Genomic DNA, 25080 nt, shown 5'->3' with positions numbered 1-25080 from the left:
AGGAAAGAAGCTGAACCCTTACACCACGTCAAAATCAACTCAGCGGGAATCAATGACCTGAACACAAGAGTCACAGCAAAGAGCTCTTGGGAGAAACATGGGAGAGATCTCTGTGACTTGGATCTGGACAAAATGTCTGGTACTCGACCCTGGCCAACAAACACTGAAAGCCAAGCAAGGGATTGACATGCAGACATGTAAAAAGCCCTCAGAACCAACAACAGAAAAGCCAGCGACCTGACTTCAAAGTGGACAAAGGACAGGGGGAAACATTCCTCCAGAGAACAGGTACAGATGCCAACAAAAGGTGAAGATGCTCGCGGCACTCGTCATTAGGGACCTGGGAATCAGAAGCGCAGTGAGTTCCCCTAGCAGGGGTTTAGATTTTTAAATGAAAGATACCAACTGTTGGTAAGAATGTAGAGATTTGGAACCCTCGATACTGCTGGTGAAAGTGGTGCAGGCCTCATGGAAGACAGTTCAACACGCTCCTGAAACACGGAAAATGACTGAGCAGAGAGACTCAAACGCACATTTGTGCACGGGTATTCCTGGGTAATTTCCTCTGAGATTGTGAAAAGACATATTTTGGAATTTCTTCTCTTTAATTCAATGCCCTTTAGTTTTCCCAAATTAATGAAATTTGTAACTTTACTTTTATCTGCACATTAATTGTAAAATAGTAAATTCATAGTAAAAATGACACTGGGTACTTGTATCCTAAATGTTCTAGGCCTTTACATGACTATCACACTGAAACCCGTTGCCTCATGAACTAGAACAGGTATTATCATCCCCATTTTGTAGATGGAGAGACTAAAACACAGAGTAGTTCTATTACTTGCCCAAGATCACAGAGTGGCAGAACCAGGCTGCTGAGCCTGACCCTCCAACCAGGTGGTGTCCTGAAGCCCAGGCAAACACCTAGTCACCAGGTGGGCCCTGACGCAGACCCTGGACCACCTGAGACTCTGAGCAGGTGGAAAGGACAGGGATTTTGCATATTAACAAGCCCCAGGTGGTGCCCATGCTCAGGATATCAACACCTTGAGGACTGCTTTCGTTAAGATTCTGTCCTGTTGTCTGGGAGAGCCACAGATGGAAAGGTCCGGTGTGGCTGGGCTAGATTCAGGACCCAGGTAAGCAGGTCCTGAAGCCTGGTTTAGGGTAAAAGAGTCCAGCAGCCTTCATGTGCACCACTTAAGAGGGTCTGGACAGCAGGTTTCTCTGTCCTCTGTGCCAGAGAGGGGAGCCTCTATAGGGCTGGGCGAGTTCACGGCTGATTCACTGTGATAACAGGTTGTTACAAACAAACAGAAACTTAGCATTTACGAAGACAAACAAATTAAAAACCCCAAGGCTTGAACAATGAAGTGGTGGACCACAGTGCCACTCACCCATGACACTCAGGCCATGAGGGGCAACGACAAAATGAAACCCAGGCCCGAGGACTGGGAGAAGCAGGAAGGAAGCGCTGACCAGAGAGCTGGGATGCAGCATCTCTCACGTTAGAAATGGGATGGACATTCACATACAGAAAGCACATAGGGCCACAGATAGACAAGGTCAAAACAGAACCTCTCCAAGACACACAATCATCAGTGCCTAACATGGAAATTAAGGAAAGAATATTAAAAGCTTCAAGAGAAGAATGGTAGGTCACGTTCAGAGACAAACCAATGGGTTCACTTCTGACTTCTAAACTCAGACCCTAAAATCAAGAAGGGCCTAGATTGAGATATCCTTCCAAGCTCTAAAAGAAAACAATTTACAACCAAGATTACTGTATCCAGCAGAGCTATCATTCAGAATTGATAGAGAATTAAGAACTTTCCATGATAGGGATAAATTTTAAAAATTCATGACTACAGTAAGCCAGCACTACAGAGAACACTTAAAGATATAATGTACCCAGGAGAAGCCAAAAACAAACAACAAAGATCCCAAACAGATGAAGGTCACTGGAACAACCAAGTGAATGAAAATCAAGATAGAATTCAATATAGCAAACAAACTAAAACGGCAGAAAATAACAAATATCTGATCGTAATAATGGTGCAAATGGTTGCAACTTTGCAATTAAAAAACAGATTGGCAGGTGAATTTTTTTTAAAGAGTCAATTATATGCTGTTTGCAAGAGACTCATCTCATAGGCAAAGACACTCATAGACTCATAGGCTAAGAGTGAAACTTGGGGCTGGGGTTGTGGCTCAGCAGTAGAGAGCTCCCCTAGCACGTGTGAGGCCCTAGGTTCCATCCTCAGCCCCACATATAAATAAAAAATAAACATGTGTGTTTAACTACAACTAAAAAATAAACATTTTTTTAAAAAAGTAAAAACTTGGAAAAAGTATTCCATGAAAATGAAATCCAAAAACAAGCAAGAATAGCTATGTTCATATCTGACAAAGCAAATGTAAAGCAAAAATTAATGAGAAGAGGCAAAGAAGGCCACTACATACTGGCAAGAGGGCAATCCAATGAGAAGTTATAACAATAGTAAATGCTTACATTCCCAGTGTCAGGGCATCTAATTGCATTACCAAATACTTCTTGACATTAAATCTCAGAAAACTCCCCTACAAGAACACAGGGGAATTGCAGCATACCCCTGCCACTAATAGACAGGGCTCAAAATATTAAATCAATAAAGATATTTCCAATCTAAATGATATTACAATCTAGTGGATCTAACAGACATTTACAGAATATTTCACCCAAGAACAACCAAATTCACTTTCTTATCAGCAGTTCATGGAACATTTTCCAAAAAGGCCATGTTCTATGTCATGATGTCAATTTTAACAAATACCAAACAAAAACAAAAACAAAAAACTGATAGACTCACATGCATCCTATCAGATCATTATGGAATAAAACTAGAACATTAAGAAAGATTATAGAAACCACATAAACACAGGGAGATTGAACAGTACTCTTAAATCAAGAATTTATCCTAAGAGAAATGAATGAAGAAATAAAGAAATTATTAGAAACAAATGAAAACAGAGATATAATCCATCAAAATCTCTGGGACAGCATTAAGGCAATTCTAAGAGAAAAGTTTATAGCAATGAATGCCTACATTTAAAAAATAGAGAGATCTCAAATAATCTAAATCTACATATCAACACCTTCTAAAGGGAAGAACAAACTAATGCCCAAATCAGTAGAAGACAGGAAATAATTAAAATCAGAACCAATGAAATGTAGAATAAAAAATAATACACAGGATCGATGCAACAAAGAGCTGGCTCTTTGAAAAAATAAACAAGATTGACAAACCCTCAGCCAAAATAACAAAAAAAAAAAAAAGAGAAAGACTACCCAAATTAACAAAGTTAGAGGTAAAAAGGAAGTATCACCACAGACACTTCTGAAATGCAGAGAATCATTAGAAACTATTTTTTAAATTGTATACTACAATAAACTGGAAAATCTATAAGACGTTGACATATCTCTAGACACACATGACCTTCCAAAATTAAACCAGGAAGATGAGGGAAACCTAAATAGACCACTATCAAGAAATGAGATTGAAGTAGCTATTGAAAGATTTCCAACAAAGTAAAGCTCAGGACCACATGGATTCTTTAGTATATATAACTTTAATCCACTTGCTTTTAAATATATAATTTTTTTCTTAGTTTGAGATGAACCTTTATTTTCATTTATTTATTTATTTATCTATTTATCTATTTATTTAATTATTTATATGTGGCCCCAGAGCTGTGCCCCCTGGTGGAGCCCCGCTGCACTGCAGCTGTCTCAGAGCCAACCAAGACCCAGGTATCCCTTGTGCTGGGCATTTTTAGGCTTCTTTGAGAAGGTAAGAGACATTTTGTTCATCACGGTCAAGAGCCTTCTATTTTAATGCACCCTGTCCACTGTGATTCATGCTCAGGTCACTCAGGGACAGAAGATTGCAAAGGCCCTTCCCAGGAAGTGCTGGGCAGAGTGGCACAGCAGGATGGAAAGTTCCCCCTGACCCCCACTGACCAGCTATCCTCCTTTCCTTCTCGCTGCTTACATCGTCCTGAGCAGGCCACCTTCCCCAAGGCACTGGATACAAACTGCTTATGACATTTACAGCCTGTGACGTTTTCAGTTGAAGTGGTAGGTCAGCCCCTAGGTTCTGGAAATTTAAAATAATCAGCTTGGGTGACAGACTGCTTTCCCTTAAATGCAATGACAATGTCTTTTATATTTCTGTACCCCAGTATTTTCTTAATATTAGCAATCTGGTGATTGTAATATCAGAGTTGGCACAATTTTCAAGTAGTCATAAAACAAATGCCAACAGTGGTTATGATTCTTATTGCTCTAGCTGCTAGTTCTCCAATACTTGCAGATCTGGGCCATTCTTGGCTACCACAGAACGTGGCCAGGCAGAGGAAGACATGCACAGTGCCTCCTTCATTTCTGCTTAGGATGGGATAATTCTCTTACAGGCTCAGTGACCATATGTCCCATATTTCCTGGGATGGTCATTATTTCAAATATGCTGTTTTGTTATTTTCATAAACAATTAGATTTTATCAGGCTGTGAGTCCCCATTTTTTATTGGACATCTTATCTAAGGGCAGGTGCCCAGCAGCGAAGAGGTGTGCCCAGTGTTTCATTTGAAACTTGTGAGAGTGGGGACAGATCACAGCCAGTCCGTCTCTCCAAGTCCAGGCACACCCTGATGGTGTGTCCACAGCACCACCTTCCTGGGAGGGGTGCATCTGCAGGTCAGCCCGAGTGGGAAGCTATGGCGTGAAAAGTGAAGTCAGTGAGGTCATGGTCTTCTCGGTGTTGGAAGGAAGAGGAAGCCACATGTCGCCCCGCTAGTTGGTGGAGCCTCCCAGAGGAGGACGGAAGTGCCAGGGCAGATGCCCCACTGTATTAGTAAGAGCTGTGAATCAGTGGACCTTAATGACAAGTGGCACAAGCTACATGGTGCATGCAGGTATCATTTGTGTGGTCACATCTCAAATTTGTGTCTTTATTGCAGAGACTTTCAAAATAGAAAGTATGGGCTCTTTTGCAAGCTATGGAAACTGCAGGTTCCAGTTCACATTCTGTTGGGGACACTGTGCTGTACTGGATGCAGCACTCAAATAACGTTTGAATATATATGATCCCAGAGCTGGATGAGAAGCTCCCAGGGACCTGGGGGAAGGAAGGCCCTGCCTGGGTGGCAGTGGGTGTCAGCCTGAGGTCTGAAGAGAGAGAAGACTTTGCCTCCTGTTCCCCAAGCCCTCTGCACCCATCTGTCCAACAGCCTCCACTGTCCTCCCATCAGAGACAGACACCAGATGATTCCCAGAAGTGAGTGAGATAGGTCAAGACACTTGGTCATCTTCTCCTCTCATGAAAGTCCCTCAAATTGGTTGTAACTGGCTTTGGAGGATTCAGAATTAGTTGTTAACCATGCTCAGAATCACACCTATCACCATTCTTTCAGGAATCAAATTTTTGAAGACACTCTCCTACCAATCTATAGATATTTTAGAGGTAAGAACTTAAAAGTCTTTTGTGTTTACCACTCTCCAGTTCTGGTGCAGGTGGGGCACCTGTGCCAGAGCCCTGCGACAGGCAACATTCCAGTGCATGGCACAGGGTGCCTGTGTATTAGTAAGCCCCACTGCATTAGTAAGGGCTGTGAGTCAGAGTGGACCTTAACGACAAGGGGCACAAGCTATATGGTGCATGCAGGGGTCATGTCTATCTCCCTAATAGACATGATGAGCCAGTCACACTATTCCTCACAACTGTGGCTTCTTCATTTGAAAGTGCTATGGACAATACAAACACTAGAACTCCTTTACTTCAAGATAGCAGGTACTTTTTGCATTAATGCTAAAAATTCTTTAAAAGACATTCATCTTTGTAATTCAGAAAGGGTGTCATGTGAAACTTCATGCAGAGCCTGGTTCCTGCACAAATGCAGAGTGCTATGGACTGACCCTTGTGGCTGAATTAGTCCTTGCTGTTCACAAGTGATTTGCCCCTGCTCACTCTTGCACACGACAACCTGCCTGGAAATTGTCTGCAGCGGGGCCATGAGTTACCATTTACAAAACAACCTTCAGAAATCAGATCGACTCCTGCCAGGAGGCCCACAGTCCAGTTTCCAGTTCTGTTCTGCATGGTGGCCAAGCTCCATCTACCTGCCCAGCTCTGGTCCTGCCCATGGGCTAGCAGAGCAGTTTCCCTTCAGCTGGACTGATGATGTCCCGTGTCCCAACACAGAGGATACAGATCCTCAGATGCTGCCTTGGTCTGTAGCTCTCATGATGAGCCTGTGATGATAATGGATGTGAGGGGCTGAGCCAAAGCCAGGGGGCAGATTCCAAGGGAAGCTCTGGTCTTTGGAGCAAATGAGGTGTTTCCCTTCAGGTTGATGGTGATGAGAACATAATGACAGTGTCGGGGTAAGAAAATGCTTCCATTCCCTTTCCCAATTTAAACTAGGAAAGAAAATGTTTTGGGGACCAAGTTTAGCTAGCAGAGGCTGTGAGCAGCAGGTTCCACCTCTAAGGATGCTCATGGGGTGATGTGGGGGAGCCTTGAGAGCAGCCAACCCACGTTGACTGGAAACACTGCGGCACCAACCTCAGGGCCAGAGCCAGTGTCCACGTCAAGTGCAGTTGTGCAAGTACACTGGGCAGGCCCACCAGAGCCTGACTACCTAGGCACAGGGAGGTGCAGGGCACACCCACCACTGTTGTGACTACCTAGGTGTGTGCAGGTGCAGGGGCACACCCACCAGTTCTGTGACTACCTAGGTGTGTGCAGGTGCAGGGGCATACCCACCAGTGCTGTGACTATCTAGGTGTGTGTAGGTGCAGAGGCACACCCACCAGTGCTGTGACCACCTAGGTGTGTGCAGGTGCAGGGGCATACCCACCAGTACTGTGACTGCCTAGGTGTGTGTAGGTGCAGGGGCATGCCCACCAGTGCTGTGACTGCCTAGGTGTGTGCAGGTGCAGGGGCACGCCCACCAGTGCCTGACTACCTAGGTGTGTGTAGGTGCAGGGGCACGCCCACCAGTGCCTGACTACCTAGGTGTGTGTAGGTGCAGGGGCACGCCCACCAGTGCCTGACTACCTAGGCACAGGCAGGTGCAGAGGCACGCCCACCAGGGTTGTGACTACTTAGGTGTGTGCAGGCACAGGGGCACAGCCACCAGTGCTGTGACTACCTAAGTGTGTGCAGGTGCAGGGTCACATCAACCAGAGCCTGACTACCTAGGTGTGTGCAGGTGCAGGGGCACACCCACCAGTGCCTGACTACCTAGGTGTGTGTAGGTGCAGGGGCACGCCCACCAGTGTCTGACTACCTAGGCATAGGCAGGTGCAGAGGCACGCCCACCAGGGTTGTGACTACTTAGGTGTGTGCAGGCACAGGGGCACAGCCACCAGTGCTGTGACTACCTAGGTGTGTGCAGGTGCAGGGTCACACCAACCAGTGCCTGACTACCTTGGTGTGTGCAGGTGCAGGTGCAGGGTCACACCAACCAGTGCCTGACTACCTAGGTGTGTGCAGGTGCAGGGGCACACCCACCAGTGCTGTGACTACCTAAGTGTGTGCAGGTGCAGGGGCACACCAACCAGTGCCTGAGTACCTAGGTGTGTGCAGGTGCAGGGGAACACCCACCAGTGCCTGACTACCTAGGTGTGTGCAGGTGCAGGGGCACACACACCAGTGCCTGACTACCTAGGTGTGTGCAGGTGCAGGGGCACACCCATCAGAGCCTGATTACCTAGGTGTGTGCAGGTGCAGGGGCACGCCCACCAGTGCTGTGACCACCTAGGAGAAGCTACATGGACAGAAGAAGGTCAGTGGCTGCCAGCGATGGAGGGAGTGGCGGGGAGAAGGCCAGGGCATGGTGGGCTGGTTCTGGGCAGGGAAGGTAGGATCTGCATGCGCTCTACTGGCAGGCACATTTCCTTACTATTTGTCCCTTCACACGCCACAGGGCAGCAGGTGAACCCACGGCAGCCGGTGGACTTCGGCGGTGATCCCATGTGGGTGTGGGTGGGCCGGTGCTAACGAACGGCCACTCTGGTGGGGATGGGATAACAGGGAAAGCTCTGAGTGTGGGACCGAGGGACACTGGACACTCCCTCCAGTGCACTGAAGTTCCTTGAGAGCGGTCTCTGTCTGGTACTGCCTCATCCCAGCACCTGCACTCCCGCCTGCACTGACCAGAGCTTAATACCTATGGGCCATGACCCACCCAGAAATGGGAATGGGCAGCTGGCCGAGGGGCATGGCTGGAGTGATTCCTGCTCCCACTGGGATGGCAGCTGTGGGGTCTCATGCTCGGGGTGTGCAGGCGGCTGCCCCTCACGCTCTGGTCCACACCTCAGCCTTAGCTAAGAGGAAGGAAGGTGAGACTGACTCTTGTGTCGATTGTGAAGTCTTGGCGCTGCATGTTCTCGTTTCCCTCCACCTTGTTCCATATTGTGTAGTCTCATCTGCCTTTGGTGCTCCTCAAAGCCAAGCAAAGTGAAAAGGGAGCAAACACACTTTTCACTTTGCTTGGCTTCCTTATGGGAAGATGAATTATGCAAAGGTAGAGGCCATTGGCAGGGCGTCTACGTTTGCTGGTGACAAAGGACACCCACGGAGGGTACCTGGGGGTGGTTCCCACCCACTTTTCATCCTCCTGCTGTGCCATGTCACTCACTCCACTGGGGTGTTTCTCTCCCACTCGCTGACCCTCTGCAGCCTCCACGGAGTCAGATGCTGCATGGCAGAGCCACGACTGGACTCTGGTGGGAGCCCAGACCCTGAGTCTGCTGACCCAACACCATCCCAATGCCACTCGTGTGAACAGTGCAGTCGGAGCCCGCCAGAGACTCGCAGACCCAAGCAAACAGGTGTTTGCACTGAATCCCAGAGCAGCTGCTCCAATGCCCAGAAATTTTAGTAAAGAAGGAGGAAATAGGCAAGCACCAGGCCTACCTGGGGATGTGGATCAGAGCAGCGGGAGTGACAGCAGGGGTCAGCAACTCCTGGCCCTCTGGACGCTGTTAACCTCACTTGTAGGTGGGAAGGGACCTGCAGAGGAGGAACACACTGGGAGCCAGGAAGGTGCCCGAGTCGGTGAGCGCCAGGCAAATTCGAGTTTTGAAGAGGCCCAACCTTCGGGGGGAGGGGGCTGCTAACTCTGAAAGGCCAGCAGAGGGCCAGCCCTATTAACGGAGAATGGAGCTGTCTTGAGTCTGGGGTGGTTGTCCCAGCTGGGCTCTTTTAGCTTTGTGTCCAGGAGAGAAATGCCCAGAGCGTGCCTGGGCCTGACTACGGTGCTTTATGCCAAAGTCAGCAGTGGGGCACTGCTGGGTCTGGGCAACTGCTGCCCTCACTGTCCTCCTCTCCTGGTGTGGACATGGCACCCTGTGCATCCTACACCCAAAGCCGTGAGCCCCTCGCCCCTCCCCCCACCCACTCTCGGCACTGTCGGTCCCCCTGGGGTGTCCTCTAGAGGAGGCGGGACTGGCATGACTGGAGACAAGCACTCTTCACTCTTGTGCCCAGTGAATAGCTCCACACAAGAAAAACAATAAAGTTGGAGTGTAGGTGCCACCCAGCCCAGGAGGCACGTCATTTGCAGGCTTCATGCGGGTGCCCTTCAGGAGCGGGCCCACTTCTTGGCGTGAACTCTTTAGAGCCTCTCCTGTTTCTAAAGACATAAGGGTTTCACTTGAAAAAATAGCAAACGCTTTAAACAGGTGTCTCTTCTGGAGGACGTTAAGGCAGTGTGGGAGAACATGAAACCTCATGCTGTCTTTCAAGACAGGCCTCCTGCAGCCCTTGTGCTGGACACGTTCCGCTCTTTCCTCTTCCACACTGTGCTCAATCTGCCTGTCCACTCTGCATTCATCCTCCTGCTGACCATTAACAAATGCAGAAGCCAGGTGCTTCATGTGGGAGCAAGAGGTCTTTGAAGTTCCTTTATAGAGGCACCAAGTACCAGGCAAGGAGGATTGATGATTCATTGAACTGATTACCATGCACAGACTCTTCTTTTCTGGATGTATAACTGAAACACTGTCTTCAAAATGCAAGAGGACATTGCTTGTAATAATAGATGAAAATGAAAAGCAGGCTTCTTAGCAGGACCTTATGAGGGTTCACAATGAAATGGAATCTGTAGACAATAGAATCTTTCACACGTCGGGGCAAGTGAAATGTCAAATAATTCCTCAAGTACAAGGAGCGTCTTGTTGATCCCTGCAAGAGTCTCAATGCTCTTTGTGCCACGGGGAAGACAGAGTTGGAGCAGGGTGGTGGTGAGAAGGAAACTCTTGTCCTGAGACACATCCTCTGTCTGCAGCTCCGTGGGCACCGTGTCTGTCCTGCAGCACAGGAGGATTCTGGGAAACACACACACTTCCCTAGTGAATTTCAAGAGCAATGGCAAATAAAAGATGTGCAAGACCCAGACAATTTTCTACCAAGTTTATAATCAGAGACAATGAAGAACATTACATTAGTAACGTTCCTAACAATTCATGCACAAAAATGCTCTCACAAGTCAGTTAGTTAAAGGTAACCTCATCACCTTGTCCCAGTAAAAATATAGCTAAGGACCAGAACCAGTGTTTCCCCAAAGAAAAAGCTCAAAAGGCTAGCAAACTTGTGGGAAATATCCAATCTAAAGAAATGCAAAATAAAAATAGGATAAAATAAGCCATTCTTGACTATATAAGATGCAAGGACTCCCACCCCCAAATGACAATGCTAATTTAGCAGATTTTGGAAATGTGCAGCCTTTGGCGTGTTGGTGGGCAAACAGGGGCATTGCTCTCTGGAGTGAGTCATCTTCAGGAGAGACGGTGGCTCGTGCCATGCAGGGGTGCACCCCAGTCGCACTTTCTCCACCAGGTGGAGAAGGACTAGCCTAAATAGCAGGAAAAGGGGCGCAGCAACACCCCTGTCCCCCTCCCAGCCCCCCTCCGCATGGCTACAGAACTGCATTGTGTTAGTCTTCCTCATTGGAGTCCTGCGCAGCAAGTCAAGTCAATTGCTATCCTTGCTTTAAGAAAAATCATCGTGGTGAGCCCCTGCATGAGCCTTTTAATAAATATTTATTTGTGAAAATGAAATAAGCACCTATGAGTTCATCTCCCTCCGTGAAAGCCAGGACTGAATGATGAAGGCACCTAAGTGTCTGTGTTCTGCCTCGCACCCAGGTGGCCTGGACGAACCTATTCTGTCTGATGTCTTGACAGTGGTTAGTGGACAATCGGACATTATGGGTGATAGAGACCGGGAACCTGAGCAAGATGGGCGCACTGAGGTCCAGCTACCAGGGGAGATTTGCAAGATGACAGCACTGGGCTCAGCAGGCAAAATGTGCTCAGAATGTTCTTTGTTATTTAAACTATGCATGAATCTTCAATTATATTAATACATTTTACATTTAAAAGTAAGATTATCAAATTTGGCAAATAAAGATACAGAGTGAACTGTTAAATTTCAATTTCAGGTAAACATTTTTTAGCAAATGTATGCCTCAAATATTGATCAACGGGTAGACCTACCCTTTAAAGTCATTGTTGTTGCTGGGCAGGGTGGTGCATACCTGTAATCCCAGTGGCTCAGGAGGCTGAGGCAGGAGAATCACAAGATCAAAGGCAGTTTCAGCAACTTAGCAAGGCCCTCAGCAACTTAGTGAAACCCTGTTTCAAACTGAAAAATAAAAAGGGCTGTGGCTCAGTGGTTAATCCCCCTGGGTTCAATCCCCAATATAAAAAAATGTATATTGTTGCTGATCTGGGCAAATTTGTCTGGGCACTGGGCATCCTATATCATACCTAACTCAAAGGGACAGGTGGCACTCTGTCTGAGAAGGAGGGTGCTGGATACCCCTCGGCCTCACCGTGCATGGCACAGCAGTGCCTGACCCTCAGCTCTCAGGCCCAGGATCCTGACTCCGCTCCTGGACCCCGGCATGACCAGCTCAGGTCTCAAGCGCAGAGGAGGGCACCCATTTATAGTTCTGAACAGGAAACAAGACTTGTAAGCAAATAAGAAGCGAGTGAAGGCCTCTGCCCTTCGTCTCCCATACTGGAGCCGGCAGAGGGACCCTGGGTGGTCTAGTCGTTCACGGATCCCAGAAACACTGAGGTCTTCTCTGCGGGTACTGTCCTAGGGTTGAGTGTTTGTGGAGGTGACTTGTCCTCACAGTTCACGTGTTGTGAGCTCAGAGGACTGGAAAGCAGGACGCTCACAGGGAAGTCCAGGTCATCATCACCTCTGGCGCATCGAGCCTCTTGTGCACTGGTTCCTGGTGGACGGTTCCTCCTAGGCACAGCTCCATGCGAGCCGGAGGCGTGGCCTGCTTACTGCTGCATAAGATGGTTATCATGCTGACCCCGAGCAGAAACCTAGACAGAAGGAAATGTGACTCAGGACGCAGGCTGGAGGGCTGCTGAGGACAGACACCTGGGTGGTTGCAGAGCAGGGAAAGCGGACAGTGCTGCCAAGGCCTCCCAGTCCCAGCAGTGCACAGGCAGGACGGCTCCCAAGCTGTGGGAGGGAGCACTGCGAGGTCCGCGGGTGCCAGCAGAGCCTTTCTGGTGGCCGGCATTTTGGATTCCTGTCCTTCCTACCAGTCTCAGTCAGGCTTTGCTTCTGCCTGCAGACCATTCTGTCTCTTGGGTGGACTTGGGGTTTCCAAACCCCTCCACCTACAGATGACCTCCCACACCTCCTTGGCCACTGCTAATCTCCATGGCTGCATGCGCATGTCACTAGCCTAGGGCTCTGTAATTGGGAGGCAGAGCCCATGTCCCTAGCAGGGCACAGAAAGCCACTCCAGCCTCAAACAACTGCAGGACCCACATCCCTTCTCTACAGGGACCCTATTCCTCTGCCGCAGGGTCTGAGTGGCCTTCCTGGTTGGTCTGTACGCTGGAGGTTTGGGGGTCAATAAGAAGCAGCCCTTTCTTTCCCTCTGAAGTTTGGACCTTGTTGAGACCTAAGACTATGGATGAAAAAGGAGCCGAGAAGAGGTTCTCCCACCAGAAGGCGGCGCCCACCGGCCTGCCCCTCCAACTCTGCCACCTTTGTTCTGCACAATCAGGCACCTGCGCTGAGCTGCTCCTTTGTTCCCGACAGGGCAAGTACCATCAGCCCAGATGCTTAGTCTGTCTTCTTCACTGCTGAACCCCACAGCACCTGGGCCGGGTGGCCGAGCACAGGGACAGTCTCAGTCCACAGGGCTGCTGTAACAGGAGACCACAGGCCAGGAGACTTGTAAACAACAAACTGACTTCTCACAGTTCTGCAGCCTGGGAATCTGAGACGGTTGTCATCAGGGGAGAATGCTGTTGGGAACCCTCTTCCAGACTGAGACATTCTTTGCGTCCTCAATGGAGGAAAGAAGGCAAGACAAGGGCACTGATCCCATCAGTGAGAGCTCTGCCCTCTTGACCTCATCCCTCTCCAAGGAACTAGTTCTGCCCACCACAGCAGGTCAGGGTTTCAGCACGTGATTTGGGGAACACAAACACTCAGCCGTCACTGTGATAATGGTAATGGTCCAACACAACTGGACCTATCCTGCACACTATTAAGACACACCCCACTGTCCACTGGGGGGCATCTTAGTAAGCAGAACCCTCAGCTGTCCCCACACTGCAAGGTGCCCCTCATGTGTTCCCTGGGATGCTCCTGCGCTGGGCATAACTTTGTTCATCCAGGAGTCCTGCTGTGAGGCTTCTGGCTGCAGTAAGCATCCCTAGACATGGAGAATCATCATTAGCTGTTGAAATGCTAGTTACACATCTGTTGCTGCTTCATGGGCACCACAAACCCTCGTGCAGGGTCAGCCCTCATCTTGTACTTGAACTGCAATAGTAAATGACCTCACTCATTCAGAGTTGGGATCAATCTCAAGCGTTGACATGAGCCTCACCAACAGCCACTGTGGTCTGAATGTGTCCCCCACAATTTCATGTGTTGACCTTATTTGCCAACATGGTAGCACTACGAGGTGGGCCTTTAGGAAGTGACTAAGAGATGAAGACAGAACTCTCCTGAACGGCACAGTGACCTTGTAAGAGAGGTCGAAGGGTGTGTGCTATGCACCTTAGCCCTTCCATCTCTTCTGCCATGTGAGGACGCAGCAAGTGGCACCATCTTGAAAACAGTAGTCCTCACCAGATGCTGAGAGCCATAGCTGAGTCCGAATGAGGCATGGCATTTTTGCCAGAACGGAGTGGTTGAGAGGTGACGCCAGCAAGCCATTGAGATGATAATGGTTATGTTAAGCTGTGTATATTAGACCCCTGCTGTCCGCCTCGGCCTGCTACTTTGGCCTGCTACTTTGGAGTTCTCTCGGGGAATTCCCAGAGAGTTCCCATTAGTTGGGGAAATGCCGGAGGAGGGATTTCCGGTTGGTGGTTCCTGGAGGAGCTGCATGGCGTTCGGGAGAGTTCCTGGGGAGCGTGTGTGGAGTGTGCTGGTGGAGTTCAGAAATAAAGTTTGTTCCTGCTTGAGTGGCTCGTGATTTGTGCCCAGCCAGACTGCAGCAACCAGACACCAATCTGCCAACTCCTTGATCTCAAACTTCCAGGCTTCCAACTGAGAAAGAAACGTTTGTTCTTCATAAATTACCCAGTGTTGAATATTTTCTTGTAGTAGAAATGGCCTAAGACCATGGCTGTATAAGTTTTTAAAATCACTGTTATTGGGCTGGGGATGTGGCTCAAGCGGTGGCGCGCTCGCCTAGCATGCGTGCGGCCCGGGTTCAATCCTCAGCACCACACACAAAGATGCTGTGTCCGCTGAAAACTAAAAAATAAATATTAAAAAATTCTCTCTCTCTCTCTCTCTCTCTCTCTCTCTCTCTCTCCTCTCTCACTCTCTCTTTAAAAAAATAAAATAAAATAAATTACTGTTATTGTTGAAATAATAACAAGAATGAAAAATGAGAATATGTAAAAATAAAAAATAGAGCCAGGTAGTGATGTTAGAATAAGACAAGGTGCAGCTGGGCACAGAGGTACACACCTGTAACCCCAGCAACTCTGGAGGCTGGAGGAAGGAGAGTCATGAGTTTGCAGCCAGCCTGAGCAACATAACTAAACAAAGAATAAATAATAAAAAGGGCCAGAAATATAGTTCAGTGGTAAAGCACCCCTGGGTTCCCAGTACTGCAAAAATAAGAAGTCAAGGTGCATCTTTCTTCATTAGCATATGTGACAGGCAGAATAATGTCCCCTGGGGTCCATGCCAAACCCAGAATATACCACTTTCATGGTGTCATGTTAATATCTTTGTTGTGCTGGGGCCAGGAGATACTTGTGCGACACCAGGACACCCAGAGATGGGTTCTAAGGGGGAAGGCTCAGAGAGAGGTGCTTACAGGGAGCTCCAGAGGCAGTGGGCCGGGCAGGGGTTCCCTGTTCCGTGCAGTGCCTCCAGTGGCTCTCCAGGACGCCACACCCCCATCCCCCCCCACTCTTGGTCTGGGCGTGGCTGCCTGCATGCCCACTTTCCTTTCCAAGGTCTGAGCCACACCAGCTGCCACAGGGAAAGGGTCCCAAAGCTCGGCTCCAGAGGTGTGACAGCTTTTGTTTGCTTTGTCCTGGTGTGACCAGCATGCGGTGTGCAGCCAGAGCAGCTTTCTACAGAGCAGACGCCCTTGCCCAGCTCCCAGCTTACCTGGGAGACAGCCTCTGTCCTCCTGACGCAGTGGTGGACTTGGTGTCCCAGGCCGGCTCTCACTCTTCCCTTAACTTCTGCCCAGGTTTTAGGGAACAGGCAGGGACATTCCGGGACATGGTGTTTTTACACTCTCCCTGGTCTTTAAAGATGACACCCACGGCAAAAGGTACTTTGCAGAGGTGCTTAGGTTAGATCCGAGGTGGGGAGAGTGTCCTGGACACTGCAGTGAGACCCCTTTGAATCACGAGTCCTAAAACGTTGGAGTCCTTGCCAGAGGTGATGGAGGGAGAGGTGACTAGAGAAGGCTTGTCAGAAAAGCAGCACCCTTGGCTTTGAAGACGGAGGAGGAGCCAGCACAGGTAGAGCCTCCGTGACGGGCTGTTTGCTTTGCTTAGGCGTCTCTCGGCCATTGCCTGAACATCCGTGTTCCCGTGTTCACGTGTTGAAGCCCTGAAGCGTATTTGGAGCTGGTGCCTCAGGGAGGCTCCGAGGGTGAATGGCGCCTTGAGGCAGGCTCTCATGGTGGTTAGTGCTCCTGTTGAAGGACACCACAGTCCCCCTTCTTCCTCAGGCTCTGAGCACACAGCACGATGGTGCCAGCTGGGCCAAGAGAAGGGTTCCAGGCAACGCCGACCTCGCTGGCACCCTGACCCCCAACGCCCCGCCTCCGGAGCCAGCAGGGAATAACTGTCGGCTGCAAGCCCCGCAGACTGGCATATCACCCTGCGCGCCGGCCGATGGCACAGTCTGTAATTGCCGGCACTAGGCTCATTCAGGGATGAGGTCTGAGGCCTGAAGAAGGTGTGGTCATTGGACTTTCTTTCTCTAGGATGAAGCTTATTTCTAAGAACACAAGCTCTCAGTGTCACTAGGAAAATGTCATTGATGCTTTTTTTTTTTTTTTTTTGGCAGTCGGTGATGTCACAGTGAACAGTGGCAATACCTCCGTGGCCACCCTGCAGATTTCCAGAGCATGATGGCTCACCCTCTTCCCAGCTCTAGAGCACACGCCTTTGAAGGCACCAGTCGGGCTTTTGGAGAATGAGAACAGGTCTTACCCAACCTGCTGGGAGTCAGTCTCAGGAAATGTTTCTGAGAACATCATGTTGTCCGTGTCTCCCAGCAGCCAGAGAATGACAGCCTTCCGGAATGAGCCAGAGCTGCCCTTCCTCCCTGTCGCTGGGCATTTTGTGTCTAGACTCTTCACAGAGGGTTTGAATGTCATGGAAGGTGGACCGTGGGCAGTGTGGCCTTGGAGTGGGAACTGCGAGGGCATCCTCCAACTGGTTTCTGGTACCCAGGAGGACGCCCTGCTTCCTGCACGCGGCTGTCTGCGCCACAAGCACAGGCCGCGCGGGCAGAGGAGTCCAGAGTCCTCGCAGCCCAGAGAACTGTTCTTCAGACATCATCTGTCATTAATCAAAGGGAGGATTCCTATGCTGATGACCACATGGACTTCCTGTTGATGGGACACACGAGGGCGAGGAGGAGAGTGCCTGACGGTGACAATGTGGTGACAGTGCACGTGTGACTGTGGCACTAAGGCCTGACACAGGCAGGGCAATTAAGGACCAGCCTCTGGGGAGAAGTCTTTGTCCTGCACTAGGTGAGCAGCCAGGCAGGCAGAAGCATAGGGTGGGCAGGGGGGTCCGCCCCAGCGGTAGAATGGGAAGGGGCGGGCGACCAGTAGGTAAGGCCCTGGGAGCAGGGTCGCAGGGGGACACTGGTTTGTCCCACCTACATCTAGAGTCCTTGTAAAAAGTGTAGTACCGCCCCCCTGAGTGGTCCTGTGCAGGCTGCCTGCCCAGGGCACAAGCCAGGCCAGCTGCAGCCTCTGACCACCCCCAACCTCCTCGGGCACCAGCCCCCCCCCCATCTTCCTCTCCTGTTGCAGCAAAAAGATCTGCCCAGGCTTTGAGGGGCGCCGCCCAGAGAGCCTGGCCCCAGTCAGGCTTCGTGGCCCTCAGTGCTGCCCTGGCTGCTGAGGACCCTCTCTGCCCTCCTCACGCCCTGAGAAGAGCAGGGATGGGGACTCGGGCAGTGGGTCGGGCGTATTCCGTGAGGCCCTGGTGGCCCTGGGGGGACGCTCTGCATTGGCTTCCTTGCGGTTCCTGTGCCAGCTCTCCCTGCTGCTCCTAACTGGAGGCCTGAACCCAGCCTGCCCAGGCCCACTGCTGGTGGAGGCTGGGAGCCTCCCCTCCTCCAGGGCTCCTTGGGCAGAAGGCAAGGAGCCAGGGAGGAGCAGAACTCTCATCAGGCTCTGCAGGTTCTGTCTGAGGGCGCAAAGGCTCTAAAACGTGCAGTTTCCCGCAGCTGGCGTCTCCTTGACCTCGGGGAGCTCGGCAGTCCCAGGTGGCGAGGGCAGAGCGAGGAGGAGGAGAAGCCAGGCTTGGAGGTGGCCCGAGGTGATGGGGAAGCTAGAGTGGGGCGCTGCACAGCTCCACTCCGCAGAAGCCTGTCTGGGCTGTGTGGCGCCTTGTCACAGCAGTCTTGTGAGGGAGGAAGGACCCAGGTATGGTGACCCTTGACATCCCCAACTCCCCGAGCTTTTGGGACAGCCAGCATGACTCAGGTGCTCAGGCTGACATAGGGCTTGCTGTCAATCACTCTTGAAATGATGACGACAATCTCAGGCTTGGCGGTTTTCATCGAAGGTTTTCCATCTTGTTTACTCACACTCATTTCTATGGTTCAGCCCTGCCGTCCACTCATGTCCATCTCGCTGCTGTCCCAGTGACTGAAATGGGCTTCTGGTTTCTGCCCTGTTTGTTTCAGATCTCAGGGGAGATAAAGTGAGAGCTTTAATTTCCTTCCTCTTTGGGCTGAATGTCAGATGCATCTTGCTTCTTTTGCAGAGTTTTCTGTACAGCAATTTCCTGTGTCAAAAATCATAAAGTCGGAGCCAGGAGAACATTGGCCCTCACTCCAGAAGTCCTGGGACTGGGAGGACATGCGCACCAGCCCAGGGCCACAGGAGCTCTGCTACCTGACCCTCCTCCCCACAACTCCTGGAACCACCTGGTTTGCAAAGGAGCCGCTGGAGGCTGGGAGGGTGGAGAGGGGCATTCTTACTAGCTGCTCCACCTTTCTGAGAATGAAAACTATTAAAAAATAAAGCTGTTAACGTTTTTAAAACCTCAGCACTGGGAAGGAAGGCCACCTATTGTCATTCTGAGCACCCCGCTGAGCCAAGCCTCCACTGGAGTCGGCCTGTGTAGTGAATGGCGGCTGCGCAGCTCCAGGAGCTCCGGGGCGAGTCGCCACCAGGGGGCGTCCTCCCAGGGCTCCCTCTCTCTGCTCCAGTCAAACCTCTTGGAACACAACATGCATCTACTGTAGTCAGTTTCCAGGAGAGCTGTCCTTCTCCTCTGAGACTGTAGTCGCGGCCACTTTATGCTTTGTTGCTCTGCCACTGTGACTTGTGTATAAAACGGACACATTTCTTTCTCCTCCTCTCTCCTCCCTAATCTCTCCCCCTCCCTAATCTCAGGAAAACAGGATTACCTTTCTTCCCCATCCTTGGCAGAGTTATCTGTCCTGAGCACTCACCCAAGTGATCCAGACCTTGGGGACAGCACCAGAAGCTCTCAGAAACTACCTCCCAAATTAACAAGTGAATTGCAACTCCAACAGAGAGCACGGAATGTAGACTTTGAGTCACCTCTTAGCAGCCCCCTGTTCCTGTTGATGGGCAGAATCACAGCCTCTGGGACAGGAATCCCTGTGTTTCTTTCTCCTTTGCTAGCAAAGCAATAAACCTCTTTTTTCTCTTTCTCAAAACCATGTTCTTGTTATTGGATTGGCAACAGGGACAAAGACTGAACTTTCAGTAACAAAACCACATGATCCCAATCTTTACTGTGCACAGTCCTGTTGGCAATCTCGTGTTCTAACTCCCACCAGAATTGCCATTCCGTAAACATCAGCTTACAACACTCTAAAGCCTTTCCAGTTTGCACTGCTAAAATTTCCAAAATCCTGCCATAAATTCCAAAAAGCTCCCAAAGCTTCTAAACCATATGGTCAGTTTTGAAAGCAAAGTGAGAAAGCGAGAGACAGGCGAGCAAGAATTGAAGGATGGAGACGAGGCAGAGAGCCACATGGAATTTTAAAGGCCATCCCTCTGTTGAGAGGAGAGAGGCCCCAGTGGTCCCGGTGTCAGCTTTGGTGGAGTAGGGAGCTGTAGCTGAGGCACCATGGGATAGGCTGGGGTGCTTTCGTCCGAGCTAGGCCGGTGGGAATAGCAGGGGATAGGCTTAGGTCCCTGGCACCGTGGGGCTTTCCAGAGTCAAGGGTTGAGGGGTGGTGTCCTTCTGGGACTGGCTTAGGGCTATGGTACCATGGGGTAAGTCACTAATGGGGGTGGGGAGTTGGGGAAAGAGGAAGTACAGGAAAGTGAAGCTTATTTCATAAGATGGTGTTAGCATCTAAGCTGGCTGCTCAGATGTTAAGTCAAGACCCTAAATGTTTAGTCACAGCAATGAACCCACTTTTCAGTACCAATTTCTATTTTAGTTGGCATTTTCATTGCTGAGGCCAAAAGACCCGTCAAGAACAATTAGAGGAGAAAAGTTTATTTGGAGCTCCTGGTTTCCGAGGTCTCAGCCAGCAGACGGCTGACTGCGTTGCTCTGGGCCTGAGGTGAGGCAGAGCACCCTGCGGAGGCTGTGGTGGAGGGGAGAGGCTCAGCACCTGGCCCCAGGAGTCAGAGAGCTGGGCTCCACAAGGACAAAAACTGCAAACCTCAGCGTCTCTCCTCCAGCCACACACCGCCTGCCTACAGCTGCCCCAGTTAACCTCTACCTGAGGACTAACACACTTGATTGGGCTTAGGCTCTCATGACCCAACCTCTAAACTTTCTTGCATTGTGTCCCACATGAGTTTTGGGGGAACAACTCGTATCTGAAACCCCCTCTCCAGTGACTTCCTGGGAGAAACCATGCTCCGTGCTCATGGTGGCACCAAAGAGGTTGACAAGGTGTCAGCTGTGTGTGGGCCTCAGAGCGCAGCCCCCTCACTTTAGTAATGTGCTCTTCCTGGAATCACACGGCTTGCCTCTGTGTTTCTGTGAGTGGCAGCTAACTGTCAGCATCTACTAGAACGTGTACAGGAGAAAATCAGCCTGCTTTCTTGAGCATCAGAGAACCCCTGTGCCTCCCCGCGCTGGCTGTAGACCTTCTGCTTCCTATGATTCCACTGGATCGAAGTGCAGGTGAGGGGTGCGTGGAAGGAGAGTGGCCCGTGGCACATCCTCGCCATCCCACCTGGGCAGGGCAGGTAATTGGCCAGAGGAAAGACTTAGGCCACATGAAGCCTCTCACCTTCAGAGAGAATTTGTATAGATGACAGTTTCCTGACTCCAGATGTGAGAATGTGTCTGTTTTATTTACTCAGAAAAATTATCCGACTTCCGTGTCCACACCACATGAAAACAGCTTCCTAAGAACAGACACAATCTTTGGGAGCTGGAGTTTGGCAGGCCTGGAAAACTGCTCTGGGGACCTTCCAAGGCATGCTCAAGGGCACCACTGTTGTTGCTTACTTTCATGGAAATACACAAATCATATTTTCAAAATGATAGCTATGTCACTCAAGTTCATACTGCAAAACACCCAAATGTTTTATGGAAACAGAAACTCTGTTGAGGGCCACAGCCGAGTTGGGATGACGCATGGCATTTTAGCCAGAAGTAGTGGTTGAGAGGTGACGCCAGCGAGCCATTAAGATGATGACTTTTGAGTTCTCGCGGAGTTCCCGTTGAGTTCCGGTTGAGTTCTCGAGGGGATTCCTGAAGAGTTCTCATTGGTTGGGGAAGTGCCGGAGGAGGGATTTCCGGTTGGTGGTTCCTGGAGGAGCCGAGTGGCGTTCGGGAGAGTTCCTGGGGAGCATGTGTGGAGTGTGCTGGTGGAGTTCAGAAATAAAGTTTGTTCCTCTTAAGTGGCTCGTGATTTGTGCCAAGCCAGACTGCAACAAAACTCAGAAGATTTATTGAGTGTAATTAAAAAACACATTTTATTTCATTAATATGGAGGCTGGCTGAAGTTTAGAAATTTCTAGACAGTAGTGCCAGAAAGGATGTGTTTTATCTTTATTAGCCTCTTTATTTTAGAGCAGTTTGGGTGTGTACAACCGTGCAGGTGGTACAGAGCGTGGCTGCAGAGCCTGTGCCCATTTCCCCTCGTTAGTATCTCATATTAGATGGCACATTTGTGACAACATAGGAGCTGATTCCAATGCATCAGTATCAACTGACGCCCTCAGTCTCTGGCTGATGCCTCAGGTCCTCTGCAGGAGCTCATCCAGGACTCTGCCCTGCATTTAGCCATCACGTCTCCCTTGCTTCTCCCTGGCTTGAAGGAGGGCTGGCCAGATATTTTGTAGACAGTCCCTTGATTGGGATTGTCTGGTGATTTTGTTTTGATTAGACTTTTACTCCAGGGTTTGGAAAGAAGACCTAACACACAAAGCACTGTTTTTGACATTGCATCAAATTTGCATGCTTGTCCCTGCGGGTTTGTGTCGCGACCCCTTGCCCGCAAGGAAGACGCAACTCGGGAATCTTCTTTCAGCGGTTTATTCAGGCCCTTGATATTTCTTCTACTACTGCCTCGGATGCCCCTCCCAGCCTTAATATAGCATCTCAAGCCCCAATGCGAAGCTGCCACGTGGAACTTTCTCATAGGGTGCTGAAAAACCATGCGCCAACTCTCCCAAATAAGGAGTTGTTTGTCACATACCACAGCGGAGCCAGCGCCATCTTGTAATGGCGACCATAGTCTGCATAAGCGGCAGAAACGGCTCACCACAGGTTTTCAGCTTGATCACCTGGTGATTGTGGAGTTACTCTTCCCCTCGTTAGAAGGGAATGTTGGTCGTTTCTTCCTGTGGACGTCCTGGGACTCAAACAGTGGGCAGTTCTGCTGATGACCAGTTTCAGTCAACTCTCTCCTCACTGTGAACAAAGACCTGAAAAGAACAACTTCGGGATGGAATGTTTACTTGGCTCACAGTTTCTGAGGTTCAGTCCATAGACAGCCAGGTCCTGGCTGTGGGCCTGAGGTCAGGCAGAGCACCATGGCAGCGAGCGGTGCAAAGGACAGCAGCGGGGGACATGGCACCAGGAAGCAGAAAGACTGAGCTCACCAGGGATGATATATCCAAGGAGCCTACCCCCAAGCCACACCCCACCTGCCTACAGCTACCATCCAGTGAATCCCATCAGGGAATCAATGCACTGATTGGTTAAGACTCTCATAACCCATCATCTCACCTCTAAACTTTCTTGCATTATCTCACACATGAGATTTTGGGGGACACCTCCCACCTAAACCACAACTTGACATGACATAGTATCTCACCACCTGGAAGCCCAAAGCAATGAATGAGGAGACCAGTGCTGAACTGCTGATGCAGGAGGATGAGCCCTGGGTAAAGCAGGAGCTGCCCTGTCTCCACTGCGTCTAGCTGTGGCCGGACTGGAGACAGCCACTTCTGCCCAGTCCTTGGTGAGGTGCATAAAGGAAACACACAGGAAAGATCCCTGGGGGCTCCAGCGAGCTCTTCAGGCTGTGGGCATAAAGCCAATGCCCAGCCCATGACGACCAGCAGGGGGCAGCAGACGGAGGGCCTCAGGAGAACTGCACTGCTGCCGGTTCCCATGAATCCCTGCAAGAATGTCTCCTAACACTTTGGGTCTCAGCATCCTTGTGGATAAAACTGGACAAACCCCCTCTGTCTGCCTCAAATGATGTGAGAATCAAATGTTAACTTGGTAAAACATTTTACTAAGAAGAGATAAATATCATTTGAAATTGCACATTATTTGAAATTTCACAATGAAGTTTTGCAATGCCCCCAAATGAATTAAGATGGCACTTTTGGAGCTGGAGGTTGGCAGGCCTGGAAAACTGCTCTGGGGGATCTTCCAAGGCAGGCTCAAGGGCACCACGTGCAAGAGGCAAGCCATGTGATTCCAGGTAAACACCACATTACCTTCTAGGTCTCAAGTTGTTTTTGTGTGTTGTTTTTATGTTGTTAATGATATGAAATTTTATTCAGAATTTTGAAATTATATCTATTCCTTCTTTAGCATTTTTTCAGGATTAAACCCATTATTTTAAATAGTTTAAGCAAGTGAAGACTGTATTTCTACAGATGTTTAAGTCCTCTTTGTGTGAAGTGGTTGAACTGCATACTGTCCCCAACCCTGCTTCAGCATTCTTCACACTGCTCAGCTTCCTGCTGCTCGGTGGGAGGCTGTGCGGGGGAGTCTGCCTCCTCTCAGCTGGGCACCAGTGGCTCCGTGGCACAGAGAGGGTCAGGTGCTCATCAGCAGCCCGAAGTGACCTCACTCAGAGGATACCCAGGCCCGGGGGTCTGCTCAGGAGGGCGCTGTGCTCACCTCCTGCCCACACTCCTGACACAGGACATCTGTCTGGTGTATCTGAGCAACTCTGCCACTGGATAATAAGATGACAAGCCAATGGAACCTGGCCCAGGGTTTGAATGGATCCTGCTTCAAGGAGGATGCATAAATGGCAGGCAAGCAAACAAAAGGTACTCAGAGAAAGATTGTTACCCGAGAAAGAAAAGCACACCTGCGGGAATGGCCAATGCAAAAGGCTAGGAGTTGGAGAGGCTGTGGAGTGGCTGTCACCCATCCCTGGTGGAAATGCACAACAGTTTCATGACTTCTTGGAACCAAAGATGCCTTCCACATGACTAGCCACTCTCCTAGGAACTTACCTAAGAGAAACAGAGCACCCATGCCCACAGGGACTCAGCACAGTTGTTCACAGCAGCTTCATCTGTAGTCAGGGCTGGTGCCTGGCTGGGGCCAGAGGGTCACTGCACTTAGGAGGGTCTGAGGGTGAGGGCATACTTGAGTGGGCACTCAGGTGCCTCGTGGGCTCACCCTCTTCTGGGACCTCTCTGCAATTGCCGAAGCCTGAATATGGCCTGTGTTCATCAGCATGTGGGTGGATACGCAAATCATGGGGTGCACACACCTCTTCTGCAGCAACACGGAATGAGGTATCGATTCACACAACAACACGGATGAGTCTGAAAATAATTTTTCAGGGTGAAAGACATCAGACAAACAAGATATATAGTGTATCCTCCCACTTGTATAAAATGCTAGATGAAATCGAATCTGTGCTGACTGAAAGAAGATGAGTGGTCTCCTGGACTGCAGAGCAGGGTGCAGGAGGGAGGAGGACGGCAGGAGGAGAGAATATCTGTGGGTGGCAGGAGACGTGCAGCCTTTGGCGGGCGACGGTCTCACGTCTGTATACGCGTGCTGACACCTGAACTGCGCTGGGTATGTGTGGATGAATGTAGGTCAATGACAGCTCATGGAAGCTGCTAAAAATAAAATAAGATTGAAAACAATTTAAAGAAGAAA

The 25080-nt window shown here is 50.0% G+C and overlaps 1 long non-coding RNA gene across 4 annotated transcripts in view; it reads right to left on the bottom strand.

The window, feature by feature from the left end:
• LOC110599018 (uncharacterized) overlaps window positions 1–25080 on the bottom strand; it is a 60460-nt gene that overhangs the window by 16635 nt on the left and 18745 nt on the right. The window contains exons 2-4 of one of the 4 annotated variants that reach the window (XR_013429457.1): window positions 12255–12387; window positions 11583–11689; window positions 8960–10371 (exon numbers count right to left, since the gene is read on the bottom strand). The exons of 1 other annotated variant lie outside the window; for it this stretch is intronic. This is a non-coding gene — a long non-coding RNA (uncharacterized LOC110599018). Of the gene's footprint in view, window positions 1–8959; window positions 10372–11582; window positions 12388–21023; window positions 24738–25080 lie in introns of those variants that run through there. 2 more of the 4 variants (XR_013429456.1, XR_005727773.2) reach the window with 2 other exon arrangements.

Source organism: Ictidomys tridecemlineatus, chromosome 13, assembly GCF_052094955.1.
Source record: "Ictidomys tridecemlineatus isolate mIctTri1 chromosome 13, mIctTri1.hap1, whole genome shotgun sequence".
Lineage (NCBI taxonomy): Eukaryota > Metazoa > Chordata > Mammalia > Rodentia > Sciuridae > Ictidomys > Ictidomys tridecemlineatus.
This window is presented reverse-complemented; position numbering and strand designations above follow the sequence as displayed.